Source organism: Rutidosis leptorrhynchoides, chromosome 1 (genome assembly GCF_046630445.1).
Source record: "Rutidosis leptorrhynchoides isolate AG116_Rl617_1_P2 chromosome 1, CSIRO_AGI_Rlap_v1, whole genome shotgun sequence".
NCBI lineage: Eukaryota > Viridiplantae > Streptophyta > Magnoliopsida > Asterales > Asteraceae > Rutidosis > Rutidosis leptorrhynchoides.
Genome location: NC_092333.1, coordinates 79,914,138 through 79,937,707, shown reverse-complemented (window position 1 = coordinate 79,937,707; position 23,570 = coordinate 79,914,138).

The window sequence follows — 23,570 nt, the reverse complement described above, 5'->3', positions numbered from 1 at the left end:
AACAATACACCCTTAATATTTGAAACTATCCTAACTCTTCAAACTTGAAAATTAATTTGGTACAGAATACTTAAAAATAAATGACAGTAACTAATGATTTTTGTGTGTGTAGTCTCCTTGAAAATGTATGTGTACTCCTCCTCTATTTTTCTCTCTGCTTTCTTTTTGTAAGAGTACTCCGTATTATAACATGTGTAGTAGGTCAAAAGTGTGGTCCTTGCTGTACCACTTGAAAAAGAATGAATATTAAAACATAAAAGTAACCATCCCATTTGCTGTTGAATCTGGATCTGGACTGGATACTACGCGTTTCGCGTAGGAGTCCACACGATCCGCGTAATAGTTAAATACTACGCGTTTCGCGTAGGTTGCCACACGATTCGCGTAAGAACAGCCGACAGTTTTCTTTGTTTTTATTTTATGTTTTGTTCTCTTTTGATCCCGCATTGACGTTTATCGATTTGCAACTTTTCATTTGAACTTTTATTCTTTGCTCATCTTGAACTTGTATTCGGGTAATGTTATCTCGACATATATTTGGTTTAAATCCATCGTTTATCGTATTTTCTTCAAACTTCGAGCTCGTATTATCTTTTGTCATTTTCTCGTGATTTATACATTTGAATGTCTTAGTAAACAGTAAAAACCTATGAAATATAAATGATATTGCGTCGAATAATATGTATGTTTAAAGCAATATCAGTAACCTACCACTAGTTGTCCACAGTTAGATGTACAGAAATAAATCAATAAATATTATCTTGAATCAATCCACGACCCAGTGTATACGTATCTCAGTATTGATCACAACTCAAACTATATATATTTTGGAATCAACCTCAACCCTGTATAGCTAACTCCAACATTCACATATAGAGTGTCTATGGTTGTTCCGAAATATATATAGATGTGTCGACATGATAGGTCGAAACATTGTATACGTGTCTATGGTATCTCAAGATTACATAATATACAATACAAGTTGATTAAGTTATGGTTGGAATAGATTTGTTACCAATTTTCACGTAGCTAAAATGAGAAAAATTATCCAATCTTGTTTTACCCATAACTTCTTCATTTTAAATCCGTTTTGAGTGAATCAAATTGCTATGGTTTCATATTGAACTATATTTTATGTATCTAAAAAAAAGTATAGGTTTATAGTTGGAAAAATAAGTTACAAGTCGTTTTTGTAAAGGTAGTCATTTCAGTCGAAAGAACGACGTCTAGATGACCATTTTAGAAAACATACTTCCACTTTGAGTTTAACCATAATTTTTGGATATAGTTTCATGTTCATATTAAAAATCATTTTCCCAGAATAACAACTTTTAAATCAAAGTTTATCATAGTTTTTAATTAACTAACCCAAAACAGCCCGCGGTGTTACTACGACGGCGTAAATCCGGTTTTACGGTGTTTTTCGTGTTTCCAGGTTTTAAATCATTAAGTTAGCATATCATATAGATATAGAACATGTGTTTATTTGATTTTAAAAGTCGAGTTAGAAGGATTAACTTTTATTTGCGAACAAGTTTAGAATTAACTAAACTATGTTCTAGTGATTACAAGTTTAAACCTTCGAATAAGATAGCTTTATATGTATGAATCAAATGATGTTATGAACATCATTACTACCTCAAGTTCCTTGGATAAACCTACTGGAAATGAGAAAAATATATCTAGCTTCAAAGGATCCTTGGATGGCTTGAAAGTTCTTGAAGCAGAATCATGACACGAAAACAATTTCAAGTAAGATTTCCACTCGAAATAAGATTGTTATAGTTATAGAAATTGAATTAAAGTTTGAATATGATTATTATCTTGTATTAGAAAGATAACCTACTGTAAGTAACAAAGGTTTCTTGATCTTGGATGATTACTTGGAATGGATTTAGAAAACTTGGAAGTAAACCTGCAATCTTGGAAGTATTCTTGATTTTATGAAACTAGAACTTTTAGAATTTATGAAGAACACTTAGAAATTGAAGATATAACTTGAGAGAGATCAATTAGATGAAGAAAATTGAAGAATGAAAGTGTTTGTAGGTGTTTTTGGTCGTTGGTGTATGGATTAGATATAAAGGATATGTAATTTTGTTTTCATGTAAATAAGTCATGAATGATTACTCATATTTTTGTAATTTTATGAGATATTTCATGCTAGTTGCCAAATGATGGTTCCCACATGTGTTAGGTGACTCACATGGGCTGCTAAGAGCTGATCATTGGAGTGTATATACCAATAGTACATACATCTAAAAGCTGTGTATTGTACAAGTATGAATACGGGTGCATACGAGTAGAATTGTTGATGAAACTGAACGAGGATGTAATTGTAAGCATTTTTGTTAAGTAGAAGTATTTTGATAAGTGTCTTGAAGTCTTTCAAAAGTGTATGAATACATATTAAAACACTACATGTATATACATTTTAACTGAGTCATTAAGTCATCGTTAGTCGTTACATGTAAATGTTGTTTTGAAATCTTTAGGTTAACGATCTTGTTGAATGTTGTTAACCCATTGTTTATTATAACAAATGAGATGTTAAATTGTTATAGTATCATGATATTATGATATATAATATATCTTAGTATGATATATATACAGTTAAATGCCGTTACAACGATAATCGTTACATATATGTCTCGTTTCAAAATTATTAAGTTAGTAGTCTTATTTTTACATATGTATTTCATTGTTAATACACTTAATAATATATTTACTTATCATTTAACATAATTAACCAAGTGTATCAATATCTTAATATGATTCATATGTACCTAGTAAGACGTTGTTATAACGATAATCGTTATATATATCGTTTTCGAGTTTCTTAAATTAATAGTCTCATTTTTATGTATATAACTCATTGTTAAAATACCTAATGAGATACATACTTATAATAAAATCATGTTAACTATATATATAATCATATATATGTCATCGTATAGTTTTTACAAGTTTTAACGTTCGTGAATCACCGGTCAACTTGGGTGGTCAATTGTCTATATGAAATCTATTTCAATTAATCAAGTCTTAACAAGTTTGATTGTTTAACATGTTGGAAACACTTAATCATGTAAATAACAATTTCATTTAATATATATATATATAAACATGGAAAAGTTCGGGTCACTACAAATTGTGTTGTTTGTATTGTGATAATGGAATAGGTACTTTCCATTGACAAGTTGCGGATTATTCGGAAGAATTTCATCAAGGCGACAAGGTGAGTGTTAATATCCTATGTGCATATGTATGTGTAGGATGGGTGCGGGTCGGGTGAAGTGATTCTCGGCTATAGAGCTCACTTCACATATAGGTGGATTTTGATGGACGTTTGTATGAGTCCAATTGGCACGGGTGTGCGTTTTGGTTGACCACCTTTGGCAAGGTACACGTTTGTGTGTACGTTATCACACGTGGTTGTGATTTGGATGTTATAACCCCTATGGCGAAGGGTTGATATTGTTGTGATGTGGATAACCCCGATGTGGTGAATTTTATAATCCCGTGACCGTGGGTTTTAGTATTTAGGAAGTGAATCTTGGGTAGTGCGGATTCATGATGACTCGGGTTGTTCGGTCATCCGTTTGATGAGGCGATGAATTTCGGGTTGTGCGAATTCATTAAGGCTCGGGTAGTTCGGCCAACCTCGGTTGTTGAATTGGTGGAGAAGTGAATTTCGGGTTGTGCGAATTGACTAAGGCTCGGGTTGTTCGGCCAATGTTCGTATGATTGAGGTTAAGGGGTTAACCTTGTAGCTTGGTTACCTATTATGTACGCGTATTTACTTATATTGTTGTAACTAATCTTGTGGTTTGGCTTGGTGGTACGTTAGGTATAACATTGCTTAGTTATGCTTGGATTGCGGTATGTGACTTGTATTTGTGTGTTAGCGATGCGCGTTTCATTTTATGCATATATATGTATGTAGTATATTCTCACTCACTAAGCGTTAGCTTACCCTCTCGTTGTTTACATTTTTATAGATTGCATGGATGCGCTGGCTCAAGTAAGCACGGGGACTAGTGGACTTGCGTAGTTGCTTTAGAAGACTTGCGTTTGGATTTGTTTAGGGTTGGGTAGCGTGTCCCCAATCCCATGCTCGGTCTTTGTTTTGTATAAAATAATGGGTCGAAATGGTCACTTGTGGTATTTTGGGTCGTTGTGGGCCCGGTGTCGTAAAACTAGGATCTTATTATGGAAACCTCTTAGTTTAATTAACATTAACATATTGTGAAAGTGTTTTGGTTTAAAAGTGTCGGGAAGCGGGTTTTCGCCCGTGTGTGTTTGAAAAACTGATCAGAATGTTTTAGTTCATTTGGACGCCGTCCCATATGGCTGGACGCCGTCCTGGCCTTTACCACTGGACGCCGTCCAGATCAACTGTTCCAGAAAAAAAATTGTGGCACATTTTCGGATGGTTAACGGGTTGGGTTGTTACAGTCGGGCATTTGCCTGCGCTGCGATCTTCCCAATACCGGCCGGGCCATGGTGGTGGTGTTCGTTAGGGAACTTTTGATTCCTTTCAACATCTTGCCCACCTTTCTTCTTTTTCAGGGAGATCTTGGAAAGACTGCAGCGAGAATTTCCTTTTACTTGCATTAGACTTGACATTACTGTGCTGAGAACCGTAGGTGGCTAGGGTTTACTTCTTTTGTACGTGTAATTTTCATTCCTTAGCGATGAAATAAGATGTAATTGTCTTCCTTCTTCATGTAAATGTTTATACAGTATATTGATGACATACGTTTATATCTTTTTTGTCTTCATGCTCGCGTGTTCCGTCTTGAAGGAAATTTTTTGTAATTGCAACTGGGGAATTATCTGTGAATACCCTGTGACTTTTCGTCTTTGTTGTTGTGAAATAGACAAGAAATTCGTTATGATACTCTCACGGTTCTTATGATATCGGGTAACCCTGGTGGGTTTTAGTCAAAGATCTAGCCGAGGGTAAATCTGACTGTTCCGGGAGGAATTAATTTGTTCAACTGTTCTTCGAGTTTGATGTTAAACTGTGTTGTTCACATAGACATCGATCTTGAGGGGTCTTCCTCGGACGTGTTGAAATTAGTTTCCATTCCATTTGTTGGTGAGGCAGGAGTCGGCTAGGTCCGAACTCTTGTATCCGGTATTTTGTTGTTTTTTTTAACAAGGGTGGCTTGCCCTTCTGGGACTTTAGTTCCGCCAATCTGGATGTGGCGAATCGTCCCGTCAACCGTGATTGAGCCATTAGTCTCTCTCTGTTGCCGATGTCCAACACGTTTGTGCACTTGTAGGGGCACTGTCTCGAGCCTGACCTTGCTCCCGGTCCAGGGATGACCGTCAGGGTTGAAGCCAGTACCCTCTTGGCAGCAACTATGGTGTGGACAGTAGTGAGTAGCTGGTTTAATAAACGTGACCCGTACGCCGGGCGGGGGTACATCGGTTGACCGATTATTGGGACTGGTTCGTTGCTTTACCGGATGATTGCCATGCATCCGGGTTATGTATTACGAATGTCCATTTATTGCAACTGTTATCCCGTGGTAGTTACGTACCTCTTGTTTGGGATTTGTAGCGCATCACCTATGGCTAAATGAAATTTTTCTTGTATGTGTTTTGTGTCGATTTTTCTTGAATTGAACTAGTTTATATCTTCGTATGTATGCCTAGAAATACATTTGTGTTAGTTTTGGCGTGTACACCGTGCAGTCACGCGTGTTTATGCCATCTACTCATTGGCCGTTTATCAGTATAAACTCGTACTGGCGAGGGCTAGGCGGTCACCTCTTAAGGGAGTACAAAACGTGCATGGGACTTACTTGGATGTCGGAAACCGTTTTGCCACTGGCCGTTTATAATTGTTTGAACATTGTAGTGAATAACATAATGATAAAGTTATTGCAAATGATAAAAAGCTTTTTATTAATTCCTTGAAAGGGAAATTACATTCGTCAGATCTTTTATTACAAGAAACAAAAGATGAAAATCAAGATAACCGTGAATTGAGGTGATCAAGTTCAATCACGGTACCTATCGAAACTTCAGTTGCTATTTCAGCCACTTTCATTTTCCTCAACCGTCATCTTGTCTTGGTTGGAACTTTCACGACTATCGGTCCTTGACCATTTGAGTGTCGGGTGGAGTGGTTTAACCTTTTCGCGCATGCCTTTAAGAGGTTTTTCCCACTCTGATCGGCGTCTTCTGCCGGTAACTGCCTTCTCTGCCTTATGAAGCGTGTTGGTACTTTGGTTACCGGGATGTGCCGTTGGGGAATAAAAGGTTAGCCTTTTGAGAACAGAAACATGTTCTTCCTCCATGACCCGAGATGTCTTCCATGACTCGTTATCTTGTCTGCCTTGCATGGCTTCACTGCCCGGAAAAGGGTGTCGGGTGGATTGAACCGTTACCACGCCTTTCCGGGTGGGGAGCTTGAGTATACCGTGAGCAGTGGATGCTATGGCACCGAATTTTTTGAAAAATTGTCTCCCCAGTATTACGTTTGTTGCAGTCACGGATTTGACGACATAGAAGTCAATCTCTTCGCTGCGAAGATAGGGTCGAGTGCCCACCGTGACTGTTGCCTTGAGCCTTCCGATTGTTTCTTCAGCGTGACCAGAGAATCCAGAGATGATGGTATTAGACGGCCCCATCTTCCTCCCGACACGCTTGGGTAACCGGGAGAGGCAATGAGCGTATATCACTTCTACTTCACTTCCCGTATCGGTATACATCTCATTCACCGGGAATCCATCTATCAGTCCGGTAATGACTACCGGCTCATCCCACGAGTACCATGCCGGTAGCCCCGGGAAAGTGATGGCAGCATCTTTCCAGGAGTTTTGTGGGGCAAAATTGTCCTTCTGAACGTTGATCATGTTGATAACGACTTTATCCTTTGCTTTCTCTTTCTTCTTTCCATCTTCCATCTGCCAACTAAATGTTTTGTTGGGGTCAGCCTTTTTGAATTTCCTTCCAGTCAGCAAGTGATTGAGTTCACCTGCTTTAATCTTGGCGATGATTTCGCGTATTAGTGCCTTGCATTCATCGATATCGTGACCATTATCCTCATGGAACTCGCAATACTTGTCTGATTTTTGACCGTCACGCTTCTCTAGTGGTGGCGGCGGAGTGAACTTTGCCTTGACGGGTTCTGTCAACAATATCTCCCTAGGAGTCTTAGAAAGGTTGTCGATTAGGGACCCTTTGTCATATGGCTTCTGGGCACCTTTGTCATGCCTATGGCTATCATGACTTTTGCCATGACTGTTGTCATGTTTGATGTTGCTTTCATTGCGCCTGCTACTGTCATGGCGGTGTTACCGCCATATGTCACTTCTTCTCTCTTCTTCTAGCTTCCTTTCCTCTCGATGATACCCGGCTTGCCTCTCCCTTCCCGAGTGTTGGTACTGCCTGGCTACCATTACGGCATCTGCAAATGTACCCGGGATGTTCCAACAGAGTTTCGAGACAAGTGACGGGTGTACGTCTTTGTCCAGGCACGTGATGAATCCGGAAATCTGTTGTGTTTCCGGGAGTCCTGGAATTTTTTGACATTCCAGCATGTACCTTGTGATGAACCTCTCGATCTTCTCTCCCCGATACATCGGTATTTCGTGAGCATACAGATGCGTATATGTGTGCCGGTGGAGATTCTGGTATTGGATGAGAAACTTTTCTCGGAGGTCCGCGAAGCAAGTGATACCGTTAGGTGGTAACTTTGCAAACCACTCCCTGGCGGCCGACTGTAGTACCGTCGGAAAGAGATGACACGCCACTTCGTCGCTCCAGTGCTGGGTTTTCATGGCGCCTTCAAAAATTTGCAGGAAATCGTCCGGGTCTGTGGTGCCGTTATACACCCCCAAAGTGACCGGTATGACGATGTTAGCGGGGAGCGTGCATCTAGCGATTCGCTCACACAACTTTTGGCTTGTAGCTGACGTCTCAACCGGTCGCTTTGCCTTATTACCGGTGATTAGTGCAAAGAGATTTTCGAGTGCTGTCCCCTGGACGGCGGGTTGTGACAGGGAGTGTTTGTATGCCGGGGGTGCAGCTTGCACGAGGAGCTCAGTCAACCATGTGTTTGCGGCATCCTTACTGACACCCCCATTTCCCGTACCGACGTTTAGCATCGGGCCATTCTTCAGAACGTCTAGAGTTTGGGATTTTTGCCTTTCTGCTAGACCGTTATCATTCAACATAGACTTCATCTTCTCGATTACTTGCTTCTCAACATCAACTGAGATCATTTTAGTGATCATGTCAGTATCATTTTGAGACAACCCGATGCCACTTGATCCACCGGTTTTGGGACCAAGGGTGCCGAGCTTCAACCTGTCTCCCTCATGTGTGTCTTCATCGTCGTCGGAGACATTCATTTCGTCTCCCGACGTATCGCCAGTGTGGATGTGAGCGATTGACTGTTTTGGAGGCTGAGGTGTTCCCACCGGTGGTGAGCTTCCCTTGTTCGAAGGTGGCTGAGCATCATCGGTCGTACCTTTCTTGTTTGCCTTTTCGCTACTTGGTTTCAATGCGATGTTCGTACCTTTTGGTGGCGCCATTTGATCAAACCAAAATCGTTCTGTGTGCTTAGATTTCGGGTTTGAGTGCTTAATTTGGGAAAAATAGTAGGTTGATTGTTTTAACTCCAATAATTGTGCAAACCCCGATTTGGAATCTAGATTCCAAGGGCGTAAAACAACCAAGTGGCTTAACCTTATTCGATCGGAATCGAATAAGTTAATATCTTAGTGTAGATTAACTCGGACGGTGATTGGAGCACCGGTCGGAATTAAGTTAACGACTGGAGTAACGTTATCGCAATTGATTTTGGCAGAGTAACGTTTATGCATCCAGTGTTGTCCTGATGAATGATTTCACTTGCGTATTTATAGATGTTATGGAGGGAATGATGACGTGGCACATGTCCCTTTCATGGTTGTAACAAACTTTGTCAATCTCGAGGGATGACGTGGCACCTGTCCCTTTCGTGGGGAATAACAGATCCTAACGAACTCCCCTAGATTTGCGGGCTGACGTGGCATACAACTTGCTTGCATGCTCGCTTCGTCACCGAGTGGTCATTCCGGGATGAGGTGCCTGTTCCGGGGCGATGTGGCATATGACTTGCCTGCATGCTTGCTCCGTGGTGATGTACTCTTGTTCCGGGACAACGTGCTTGTCCCGGGAGTGTACTTGTGTCGGTTTATTGGACCGAGATGGTGGTGTCGGTAAGTTGATACCGGTTACGACATTACGATGCTCTCAGTCCAACCGGGTAGGTTTCGCCTAGGCACGTTCGAAGTGTTTCTTATCGGTCACGATTAAGGTGGTTGTGCCTAGTTACGATTGTCTTGACCGGTTGCGTGGTACCGGTTGCGTGTATGTCGTTCCGGCTCTTAGCTTTGCATTCATTCGACGTGGTGAGGTATTCGGGGATACACCAGTTGGGTGAAGGAAAAGGGATTGGCAACCCGAGACGCGTGGTGCCGGGTATGGTTTTTGCCTAGATGCTTGCCTATTTTGAGACGGATCATTATGCGTATCATTACTTACAGTAACAATTTTATTTTATGTTATTTTTACTTTTATGATACAATTTTTTTCTAAGTATGTATGTCTAACCTAGGCATCCATGACTTTAGATTGGAGAAGGGAAATGTACAGCTTAATTGTGGAGACCCGTACCTGTGGACCTTTTGTAAATACTAAGTGCTACACTCTCAATGTAAGTATACAATTTTAGGTGGTTTTAGCAATATGAAATTCGGTACATAATCCTCTTGTTTTCTGTCCCTTTTCCTCTTTTTAAGATTTACATTTCTGATTGTTGTAGTATATGCACTTTGAACTATGCTCCTTAAGTGTTGTGGCTCCTGTTATTGATAGTTCTCAACTTCTCATATTGATATGGGTTTACTCCTTGCTTCTGTAAGAATATTTGTAGTCTTCTTATACATCAGGATATCTTTTTCTTCCGCATTCTTAATTTGGTTTTCGTGATTGGAATTGGAATTTATGTATTACAGTATTATATATACATTTATTTTTTTGGAGGACGATAAATATTATCTCTACTAAAAGATTATCTCTAATGTAAAGCATAACAAAATGCGAGTCAGAGTCTCAGACATACGCACTCTCATTCTTATTACTATATAGACTAAATTTGATTGGACATTTACCCCATCCTTTTCCTTAATCGGTCTTTTGATCATGATCTATTTACCGTATGTTGAGCTGCAATATGCCTTCATCTATTGTGTCATATATTTTGACAATCATTCATTACAGCATGCCTAAATCTAGTTTTCACCATATCGTGTTAGTGACTGCAGGGCGTACAGAGCTATTTTAGACACTGTAAAATCTCCAAATGGACATCAAGATCCGTATAATGGAGTTTGCTTTGCACTTTGGTAACTTGTTGAAATGTTGACTTGTCGTGAAACCGGGTTTGTTTTCTACAGCATGGTGTACGGATGTTAGACAAACAGCAGCCGGAAACTTAGTGAGAAATTACTGCACCAGTATTTAGATTAACCTAACCAATTAAATTGTTGGTTTTCACAATTACTAGTCGATTAACATTTGTACAAGTCAATTAGTAACTTGATTTGTCAACTAATTGCTCATCGTTAACTATTGTTAGAAATCGGGTATAAATTGACTGTCGGATTCGTTCTTGAATCGTGTAATCACTGTCTCTATAAAGTATTTCGACCCTACGATTGCCTTGGTTGCACGAAATCTTTACAGAAATAAGACAAGAACGCAATAAGTGTTTTTGGCAATGAAATCACTGATCAAATTGTTAGGGAATATGTGTGTGTTTTCTGGTGGTTTATGAATGCAGAATGAATCAGAAAAACGTCCAAATCTGTTATGTAAAACAGTTAGACAAACGAAAGGGTGTATCCCTTCATTTTAGGCGGAAAAAACTGTTATACCGAAAAGGTATAACTATTGGAATGCACCTTTTCATTGATAACGAATAGTGCAATTTCGGTTGAGGTTTCGGGGCGCTGCCCCTTGGACCCTGCAAGGGGGCGCAGCCCCCTTGACCCCCGCATTTTGCGCGAAAATTAGTAGCTAACTCTTACGGGTGTGTACTCCACACTCTCCGAACCCCGTTGGTAAGTATAGCTAGCTAACACCTGCATTCAAGTAAATCGCAACTAACTAAAATGTACGTTGGATGACACTAAAATCACCAACAAATCCCTCCATTTTAGTGTAATCCTTGATTTACTAAAATAACTAAACAAACAGAACAAACTAATGCATAAATGGAAATGTTCGTGAAGAATTGAATTTTCACTTAGTATAATATTTACAAGAATTTGAAAATCAGGGTGTTCACGAGGAATTGAACCCTTCAATTCATATGAAAACTATAAACTAATATACACATCAGTTTCTTACATATCCCTAATGTAGTGACCCGAACTTTTCCATGTTTATATATATTAATTGAGATTTATATTTACATGATTAAATGTTTTCAACATGTTAAGCAATCAAACTTGTTAAGACTTGATTAATTGAAATATGCTTCATATAGACAATTGACCACCCAAGTTGGCCGGCGATTCACGAACGTTAAAACTTGTAAAAATGACATGACGATATATATATGGATATACATATGGTTAACATGAGATTATGATAAGTAAGTATCTCCATAAGTATATTAACAATGAGTTATATACATATAAACAAGACTACTAACTTAAGGATTTCGAAACGAGACATATATGTAACGATTATCGTTGTAACGACAGTTAAATGTATATATATCATATTAAGATATATTAATATATCATAATATCATGATAATATAATAATTTAACATCTCATTAGATATAATAAACAATGGGTTAACAACATTAATTGAGATCGTTAACTTAAAGGTTTCAAAACAACACTTACATGTAACGACTAACGATGACTTAACGACTCAGTTAAAATGTATATACATGTAGTGTATTTAGATGTATTAAAATACTTTTGGAAGACTTTAAAACATATATCAAAACACTCATACTTAACGAAAATGGTTACAGTTACTTTCCCATTCTTTTCTTTCATCAAGAATTCTAGTCGTATTTTTACCCGTATTATACACAGCTTCAAAACGTAGTTACTATGGGTATATACCAATAGGAACTAGCATGGGATTCCACTCTTGATTATGTCATGTATGACTAATCAATTTTAACTTCTACCATGAGCTAGTCAACTAACTAGAACTCCTTTTAACCCCACTCACCACTCACCAATTACCACTCATCATTCACTCCATTTCACTTCCAATTCTCTTTCTAATTCTCTCTCAACACACCCACACTATTATGAACGTATTTTTCCAGTAGTTAATCATCATCTTCATCAAAAATCACTTCAATAATCAAGCTATAATCATCATAGGAAGAACACTTCAAGAACACTTCAAAAATCCCTTCAAGTTTACTAATTTACTTCCAAGCTTTCTAATCCATTCCAAGTAATCATCTAAGATCAAGAAACCTTTGTTATATACAGTAGGTTATCTTTCTTATTCAAGGTAATATTCATATTCAAACTTTGATTCAATTTCTATAACTATAAACTATCTTAATTCGAGTAAAAATCTTACTTGAACTTGTTTTTGTGTCATGATCCTACTTCAAGAACTTTCAAGCCATCCAAGATCCTTTGAAGCTAGATCATTTATTGTCACTTCCAGTAGGTTTACCTACTAAACTTGAGGTAGTAATGCTGTTCATAACATCATTCGATTCATATATATAAAACTATCTTATTCGAAGGTTTAAACTCGTAATCACTAGAACATAGTTTAGTTAATTCTAAACTTGTTCGCAAACAAAAGTTAATCCTTCTAACTTGACTTTTAAAATCAACTAAACACATGTTCTATATCTATATTATATGCTAACTTAATGATTTAAAACCTGGAAACACGAAAAACACCGTAAAACCGGATTTACGCCGTCGTAGTAACACCGCGGGCTGTTTTGGGTTAGTTAATTAAAAACTATGATAAACTTTGATTTAAAAGTTGTTATTCTGAGAAAATGATTTTTATTATGAATATAAAACTATATCCAAAAATTATGGTTAAACTCAAAGTGGAAGTATGTTTTCTAAAATGGTCATCTAGACGTCGTTCTTTCGACTGAAATGACTACCTTTACAAAAACGACTTGTAACTTATTTTTCCGACTATAAACCAATACTTTTTCTGTTTAGATTCATAAAATAGAGTTCAATATGAAACCATAGCAATTTGATTCACTCAAAACGGATTTAAAATGAAGAAGTTATGGGTAAAACAAGATTGGATAATTTTTCTCATTTTAGCTACGTGAAAATTGGTAACAAATCTATTCCAACCATAACTTAATCAACTTGTATTGTATATTATGTAATCTTGAGATACCATAGACATGTATACAATGTTTCGACCTATCATGTCGACACATCTATATATATTTCGGAACAACCATAGACACTCTATATGTAAATGTTGGAGTTAGCTATACAGGGTTGAGGTTGATTCCAAAATATATATAGTTTGAGTTGTGATCAATACTGAGATATGTATACACTGGGTCGTGGATTGATTCAAGATAATATTTATCGATTTATTTCTGTACATCTAACTGTGGACAACTAGTTGTAGGTTACTAACGAGGATAGCTGACTTAATAAACTTAAAACATCAAAATATATTAAAAGTGTTGTAAATATATTTTGAACATACTTTGATATATATGTATATATTGTTATAGGTTCGTGAATCAACCAGTGGCCAAGTCTTACTTCCCGATGAAGTAAAAATCTGGGAAAGTGAGTTATAGTCCCACTTTTAAAATCTAATATTTTTGGGATGAGAATACATGCAGGTTTTATAAATGATTTACAAAATAGACACAAGTACGTGAAACTACATTCTATGGTTGAATTATCGAAATCGAATATGCCCCTTTTTATTAAGTCTGGTAATCTAAGCATTAGGGAACAGACACCCTAATTGACGCGAATCCTAAAGATAGATCTATTGGGCCTAACAAACCCCATCCTAAGTACCGGATGCTTTAGTACTTCGAAATTTATATCATATCCGAAGGGTGTCCCGGAATGATGGGGATATTCTTATATATGCATCTTGTTAATGTCGGTTACCAGGTGTTCACCATATGAATGATTTTTATCTCTATGTATGGGATGTGTATTGAAATATGAAATCTTGTGGTCTATTGTTACGATTTAATATATATAGGTTAAACCTATAACTCACCAACATTTTTGTTGACGTTTTAAGCATGTTTATTCTCAGGTGATTATTAAGAGCTTCCGCTGTCGCATACTTAAATAAGGACGAGATTTGGAGTCCATGCTTGTATGATAATGTGTAAAAACTGCATTCAAGAAACTTATTTTGTTGTAACATATTTGTATTGTAAACCATTATGTAATGGTCGTGTGTAAACAGGATATTTTAGATTATCATTATTTGATAATCTACGTAAAGCTTTTTAAACCTTTATTGATGAAATAAAGGTTATGGTTTGTTTTAAAAATGAATGCAGTCTTTGAAAAACGTCTCATATAGAGGTCAAAACCTCGCAACGAAATCAATTAATATGGAACGTTTTTAATCAATAAGAACGGGACATTTCAGTTGGTATCCGAGCGTTGGTCTTAGAGAACCAGAATTTTTCATTAGTGTGTCTTATCGAGTTTGTTAGGATGCATTAGTGAGTCTGGACTTCGACCGTGTTTACTTGAAAAATGATTGCTTAACAAATTTTGTTGGAAACTATATATTTTTAACATGTGAATATTATGTGATATATTAATCTCTTAACGCGTTTGATATTATGTGATAGATGTCTACCTCTAGAACAAGTCCCATTGACTCACCTAATAATAATGAAGAGTCAAATGTAAATTGGAATGATTCGTGGGCTGATTCACAAGTTCCCGAAGAGGAACCGGAAGAAGAATCAGAACCGGAAGAGGAGGAACCGGATGAAGAAATAGAATCGGTGGGGGAAATAATAAAACGGTTAAGTAAAAGAAAATCATCAACCAACCGACCAAGGTTAATTATGGTCAATGGTGTTTCCGCCAAGGAAGCAAAATATTGGGAGGATTACCAATTCTCCGATGAATCGGATTCCGACGAGAATTCCGATGATGTTATAGAAATTACCCCAACTGAATTTAAAAAGGCAAAAGAAAATAATAAGGGAAAGGGCATAAAAATAGAGAAATCTAATTCCAACCCCGATGAACTTTATATGTATCGTCAACCCCCGAAGTCCTTAAGTTGTAACAATAACCCGGGAACCTCTAAACCACCAGGTTTTTCTAAACCAATGTGGAAAATTACGGCTCGTATTAGGGGAACATCATATATCCCTAGAAACTTGGCAAAACGAACCAAAACCGAAGAAGAAGAAACAAGCGAGTCGGAATAAGATAGTTGTATTCGTGTGGTGTAATATATGTAATATAGTGTGCTTATGCTTTATGATATATGTAAAAATTGCTTGTATTAATAAGTATTTTTTTTTTTTATGAATCTAACTCTTGTCTATTTTACAGTATAAAAACACAAAATGGATAGACAACCCAATATTTTAAGAGACCTACCCGGAGACATGATTGATGAAATCTTGTCTAGAGTCGGTCAGAATTCTTTGGCACAACTATTTAAGGCGAGATCAGCTTGTAAGACATTCGAAGAACGTTCCAAGAATGCCTTGGTTTATAAAAGGCTTTCGTTCGAAAGATGGGGGATATCACATTGGGAAATCCATAAGTTACGATGTGTTTACTTTGACGCATATATTGCGGGGAACCCAAATGCTATTTTACGCAATGGGTTAAGAAATTATTTTGACTCAATATATCCGAATATTGGACTTCGTGATTTAGAAAAAGCGGCTAACATGCAACATAAAGAAGCATGTTATGCTTACGGATTAGTAATGTTCGCTTCTCACCAAAGTGAGAACAAGAACATCGGCCTACAACTATTAAACAAAACGTTCCCACAAGTGACAGAGTCGGTAATTGGGGTAAGAAATAAGGTTTTTAGATTTTTACGGGACTGTTGGACATTACGTAACCCTCGTCCCTTTGACGACGTTACAACACGCTGTCTTATCAACGGCCATAACGGTTATGTTCCACAAGACCAAGGATGGGAAGTAGTCCTAGTAAAACCAGAATGCATGACTTGTTTCTGGACGTATGAATTACGTGTCTTTATTGCCTTTGCTGAACGACTTGTGTACTAGCTAGAATTATCTTCACAACTATCTTGTATCAAAGTTATTGTGTGCTATATTTCATGCTTTATGTAAAATAAGCGGTATTGTAAGTTTGTAAAATATTGTATAAAAGTTTGAACGCGAAATATTATTATAATCAGTTTTTCATATAGAATTGTAGTAGTTGAATTGTATATTAGCTACTAAGTATGAACTTAACGGGTAGGTACTACCCGAATTTAAACTTATAAAACGCTAATATGAAGAAAAAGCTTTTATAAATGAGTTCATATTATGCTACGAAATACTATCAACTACTCTTAATATTCTGTATGATTAACTTGTTCCATTTGACTATTTTGAAGGAAATGGCACTGACTACTCGACACACCGTGAATATGAATGAAGAGGAATTCCGTACTTTTCTAGCTTCAAACATAGCCGCAGTACAGGCTGCGCTACATACCAACAATAACCTTGGATCTAGCAGTACAGGAAATCGTGTAGGATGCACCTACAAAGAATTCACTGCCTGCAAACCTTTGGAATTTGATGGAACCGAAGGACCGATCGGATTGAAACGGTGGACCGAGAAGGTCGAATCGGTGTTTGCCATAAGTAAGTGTACTGAAGAGGACAAAGTGAAGTACGCTACGCATACCTTTACAGGTTCTGCGTTAACATGGTGGAATACCTATCTAGAGCAAGTGGGACAAGACGATGCGTACGCACTACCGTGGTCAGCGTTCAAGCACTTGATGAACGAGAAGTACCGTCCCAGAACCGAGGTCAATAAGCTCAAGACAGAACTTAGAGGGTTACGAACCCAAGGATTTGATATTACCACGTATGAAAGACGATTCACAGAATTGTGCCTATTGTGTCCGGGAGCATTCGAAGATGAGGAAGAGAAGATCGACGCGTTTGTGAAAGGATTACCGGAAAGAATCCAAGAAGATATAAGTTCACACGAGCACGCCTCCATACAACAGGCATGTAGAATGGCTCACAAACTAGTGAACCAGATTGAAGAAAGAATTAAAGAACAGACTGCTGAAGAGGCCAATGTGAAGCAAGTCAAAAGAAAGTGGGAGGAAAACGGTGATAAGAATCACCAATACAACAACAACAGCAATTACAACAATAATCGCAACAATTATCCCAACAATCGCAACATCAATCGCAACTACAACAAACGGCCAAACAACAACAACAACAACAACAACAACAACAGCAATAGCAACTACAACAATCATCCCAATAACAATAATAACCGCAACAACAACAACAATCAGAAGCAGCTATGCCAAAGGTGTGAAAAGTATCACTCGGGGTTCTGCACCAAATTTTGCAACAAGTGTAAAAGAAATGGTCATAGCGCGGCGAAGTGTGAGGTCTACGGACCAGGGGTTAATAGAACGAAAGGAACAAATGGTGTCGGAACGAGTAATGGCGGAGCAAGTAGTGTCGGAACAAGTTATGCCAATGTAGTTTGTTATAAATGTGGAAAACCGGGCCACATTATTAGAAATTGTCCGAACCAGGAGAACACGAATGGACAAGGCCGCGGAAGAGTTTTCAATATTAATGCGGCAGAGGCACAGGAAGACCCGGAGCTTGTTACGGGTACGTTTCTTATTGACTAAATCTGCTTACGTTTTATTTGATTCGGGTGCGGATAGAAGCTATATGAGTAGAGATTTTTGTGCTAAATTAAGTTGTCCATTGACACCTTTGGATAGTAAATTTTTACTCGAATTAGCAAATGGTAAATTAATTTCAGCAGATAATATATGTCGAAATCGAGAAATTAAACTGGTTAGCGAAATATTTAAGATTGATTTGATACCAGTAGAGTTAGGGAGTTTTGATGTGATAATCGATATGGACTGGTTGAAAGAAGTGAAAGCAGAGATCGTTTGTTACAAAAATGCAATTCGCATTATACGAGAAAAAGGAAAACCCTTAATGGTGTATGGAGAAAAGGGCAACACGAAGCTACATCTTATTAGTAATTTGAAGGCACAAAAACTAATAAGAAAAGGTTGCTATGCTGTTCTAGCACACGTCGAGAAAGTACAAACTGAAGAAAAGAGCATCAATGATGTTCCCATTGCAAAAGAATTTCCCGATGTATTTCCTAAAGAATTACCGGGATTACCCCCACATCGATCTGTTGAATTTCAAATAGATCTTGTACCAGGAGCTGCACCAATAGCTCGTGCTCCTTACAGACTCGCACCCAGCGAGATGAAAGAACTGCAAAGCCAATTACAAGAACTTTTAGAGCGTGGTTTCATTCGACCAAGCACATCACCGTGGGGAGCTCCTGTTTTGTTTGTCAAGAAGAAAGATGGTACATTCAGGTTGTGTATCGACTATCGAGAGTTGAACAAACTTACCATCAAGAACCGCTACCCACTACCGAGAATCGATGACTTATTTGATCAACTACAAGGCTCGTCTGTTTATTCAAAGATTGACTTACGTTCCGGGTATCATCAAATGCGGGTGAAAGAAGATGATATTCCAAAGACTGCTTTCAGAACACGTTACGGTCATTACGAGTTTATGGTCATGCCGTTTGGTTTAACTAATGCACCAGCTGTGTTCATGGACCTTATGAACCGAGTGTGTGGACCATACCTTGACAAGTTTGTCATTGTTTTCATTGATGACATACTTATTTACTCAAAGAATGACCAAGAACACGGTGAACATTTGAGAAAGGTGTTAGAAGTATTGAGGAAGGAAGAATTGTACGCTAAGTTTTCAAAGTGTGCATTTTGGTTGGAAGAAGTTCAATTCCTCGGTCACATAGTGAACAAAGAAGGTATTAAGGTGGATCCGGCAAAGATAGAAACTGTTGAAAAGTGGGAGACCCCGAAAACTCCGAAACACATACGCCAGTTTTTAGGACTAGCTGGTTACTACAGAAGGTTCATCCAAGACGTTTCCAGAATAGCAAAACCCTTGACTGCATTAACGCATAAAGGGAAGAAATTTGAATGGAATGATGAACAAGAGAAAGCGTTTCAGTTATTGAAGAAAAAGCTAACTACGGCACCTATATTGTCATTGCCTGAAGGGAATGATGATTTTGTGATTTATTGTGACGCATCAAAGCAAGGTCTCGGTTGTGTATTAATGCAACGAACGAAGGTGATTGCTTATGCGTCTAGACAATTGAAGATTCATGAACAAAATTATACGACGCATGATTTGGAATTAGGCGCGGTTGTTTTTGCATTAAAGACTTGGAGGCACTACTTATATGGGGTCAAAAGTATTATATATACCGACCACAAAAGTCTTCAACACATATTTAATCAGAAACAACTAAATATGAGGCAGCGTAGGTGGATTGAATTATTGAATGATTACGACTTTGAGATTCGTTACCACCCGGGGAAGGCAAATGTGGTAGCCGATGCCTTGAGCAGGAAGGACAGAGAACCCGTTCGAGTAAAATCTATGAATATAATGATTCATAATAACCTTACTACTCAAATAAAGGAGGCGCAACAAGGAGTTTTAAAAGAGGAAAATTTAAAGGATGAAATACCCAAAGGATCGGAGAAGCATCTTAACATTCGGGAAGACGGAACCCGGTATAGGGCTGAAAGGATTTGGGTACCAAAATTTGGAGATATGAGAGAAATGGTAGTTAGAGAAGCTCATAAAACCAGATACGCAATACATCCTGGAACGGGGAAGATGTACAAGGATCTCAAGAAACATTTTTGGTGGCCGGGTATGAAAGCCGATGTTGCTAAATACGTAGGAGAATGTTTGACGTGTTCTAAGGTCAAAGCTGAGCATCAGAAACCATCAGGTCTACTTCAACAACCCGAAATCCCGGAATGGAAATGGGAAAACATTACCATGGATTTCATCACTAAATTGCCAAGGACTGCAAGTGGTTTTGATACTATTTGGGTAATAGTTGATCGTCTCACCAAATCAGCACACTTCCTGCCAATAAGAGAAGATGACAAGATGGAGAAGTTAGCACGACTGTATTTGAAGGAAGTCATCTCCAGACATGGAATACCAATCTCTATTATCTCTGATAGGGATGGCAGATTTATTTCAAGATTCTGGCAGACATTACAGCAAGCATTAGGAACTCGTCTAGACATGAGTACTGCCTATCATCCACAAACTGATGGGCAGAGCGAAAGGACGATACAAACGCTTGAAGACATGCTACGAGCATGTGTTATTGATTTCGGAAACAGTTGGGATCGACATCTACCGTTAGCAGAATTTTCCTACAACAACAGCTACCATTCAAGCATTGAGATGGCGCCGTTTGAAGCACTTTATGGTAGAAAGTGCAGGTCTCCGATTTGTTGGAGTGAAGTGGGGGATAGACAGATTACGGGTCCGGAGATTATACAAGAAACTACCGAGAAGATCATCCAAATTCAACAACGGTTGAAAACCGCCCAAAGTCGACAAAAGAGCTACGCTGACATTAAAAGAAAAGATATAGAATTTGAAATTGGAGAGATGGTCATGCTTAAAGTTGCACCTTGGAAAGGCGTTGTTCGATTTGGTAAACGAGTGAAATTAAATCCAAGGTATATTGGACCATTCAAGATTATTGATCGTGTCGGACCAGTAGCTTACCGACTTGAGTTACCTCAACAACTCGCGGCTGTACATAACACTTTCCACGTCTCGAATTTGAAGAAATGTTTTGCTAAAGAAGATCTCACTATTCCGTTAGATGAAATCCAAATCAACGAAAAACTTCAATTCATCGAAGAACCCGTCGAAATAATGGATCGTGAGGTTAAAAGACTTAAACAAAACAAGATACCAATTGTTAAGGTTCGATGGAATGCTCGTAGAGGACCCGAGTTCACCTGGGAGCGTGAAGATCAGATGAAGAAGAAATACCCGCATCTATTTCCAGAAGATTCGTCAACACCTTCAACAGCTTAAAATTTCGGGACGAAATTTATTTAACGGGTAGGTACTGTAGTGACCCGAACTTTTCCATGTTTATATATATTAATTGAGATTTATATTTACATGATTATATGTTTTCAACATGTTAAGCAATCAAACTTGTTAAGACTTGATTAATTGAAATATGCTTCATATAGACAATTGACCACCCAAGTTGGCCGGCGATTCACGAACGTTAAAACTTGTAAAAACAACATGACGATATATATATGGATATACATATGGTTAACATGAGATTATGATAAGTAAGTATCTCCATAAGTATATTAACAATGAGTTATATACATATAAATAAGACTACTAACTTAAGGATTTCGAAACGAGACATATATGTAACGATTATCGTTGTAACGACAGTTAAATGTATATATATCATATTAAGATATATTAATATATCATAATATCATGATAATATAATAATTTAACATCTCATTAGATATAATAAACAATGGGTTAACAACATTAATTGAGATCGTTAACTTAAAGGTTTCAAAACAACACTTACATGTAACGACTAACGATGACTTAACGACTCAGTTAAAATGTATATACATGTAGTGTATTTAGATGTATTAAAATACTTTTGGAAGACTTCAAAACATATATCAAAACACTCATACTTAACGAAAATGGTTACAGTTACTTTCCCATTCTTTTCTTTCATCAAGAATTCTAGTCGTATTTTTACCCGTATTATACACAGCTTCAAAACGTAGTTACTATGGGTATATACCAATAGGAACTAGCATGGGATTCCACTCTTGATTATGTCATGTATGACTAATCAATTTTAACTTCTACCATGAGCTAGTCAACTAACTAGAACTCCTTTTAACCCCACTCACCACTCACCAATTACCACTCATCATTCACTCCATTTCACTTCCAATTCTCTCTCAACACACCCACACTATTATGAACGTATTTTTCCAGTAGTTAATCATCATCTTCATCAAAAATCACTTCAAGAATCAAGCTATAATCATCATAGGAAGAACACTTCAAGAACACTTCAAAAATCCCTTCAAGTTTACTAATTTACTTCCAAGCTTTCTAATCCATTCCAAGTAATCATCTAAGATCAAGAAACCTTTGTTATATACAGTAGGTTATCTTTCTTATTCAAGGTAATATTCATATTCAAACTTTGATTCAATTTCTATAACTATAAACTATCTTAATTCGAGTAAAAATCTTACTTGAACTTGTTTTTGTGTCATGATCCTACTTCAAGAACTTTCAAGCCATCCAAGATCCTTTGAAGCTAGATCATTTATTGTCACTTCCAGTAGGTTTACCTACTAAACTTGAGGTAGTAATGATGTTCATAACATCATTCGATTCATATATATAAAACTATCTTATTCGAAGGTTTAAACTCGTAATCACTAGAACATAGTTTAGTTAATTCTAAACTTGTTCGCAAACAAAAGTTAATCCTTCTAACTTGACTTTTAAAATCAACTAAACACATGTTCTATATCTATATGATATGCTAACTTAATGATTTAAAACCTGGAAACACGAAAAACACCGTAAAACCGGATTTACGCCGTCGTAGTAACACCGCGGGCTGTTTTGGGTTAGTTAATTAAAAACTATGATAAACTTTGATTTAAAAGTTGTTATTCTGAGAAAATGATTTTTATTATGAATATGAAACTATATCCAAAAATTATAGTTAAACTCAAAGTGGAAGTATGTTTTCTAAAATGGTCATCTAGACGTCGTTCTTTCGACTGAAATGACTACCTTTACAAAAACGACTTGTAACTTATTTTTCCGACTATAAACCAATACTTTTTCTGTTTAGATTCATAAAATAGAGTTCAATATGAAACCATAGCAATTTGATTCACTCAAAACGGATTTAAAATGAAGAAGTTATGGGTAAAACAAGATTGGATAATTTTTCTCATTTTAGCTACGTGAAAATTGGTAACAAATCTATTCCAACCATAACTTAATCAACTTGTATTGTATATTATGTAATCTTGAGATACCATAGACACGTATACAATGTTTCGACCTATCATGTCGACACATCTATATATATTTCGGAACAACCATAGACACTCTATATGTGAATGTTGGAGTTAGCTATACAGGGTTGAGGTTGATTCCAAAATATATATAGTTTGAGTTGTGATCAATACTGAGATATGTATACACTGGGTCGTGGATTGATTCAAGATAATATTTATCGATTTATTTCTGTACATCTAACTGTGGACAACTAGTTGTAGGTTACTAACGAGGACAGCTGACTTAATAAACTTAAAACATCAAAATATATTAAAAGTGTTGTAAATA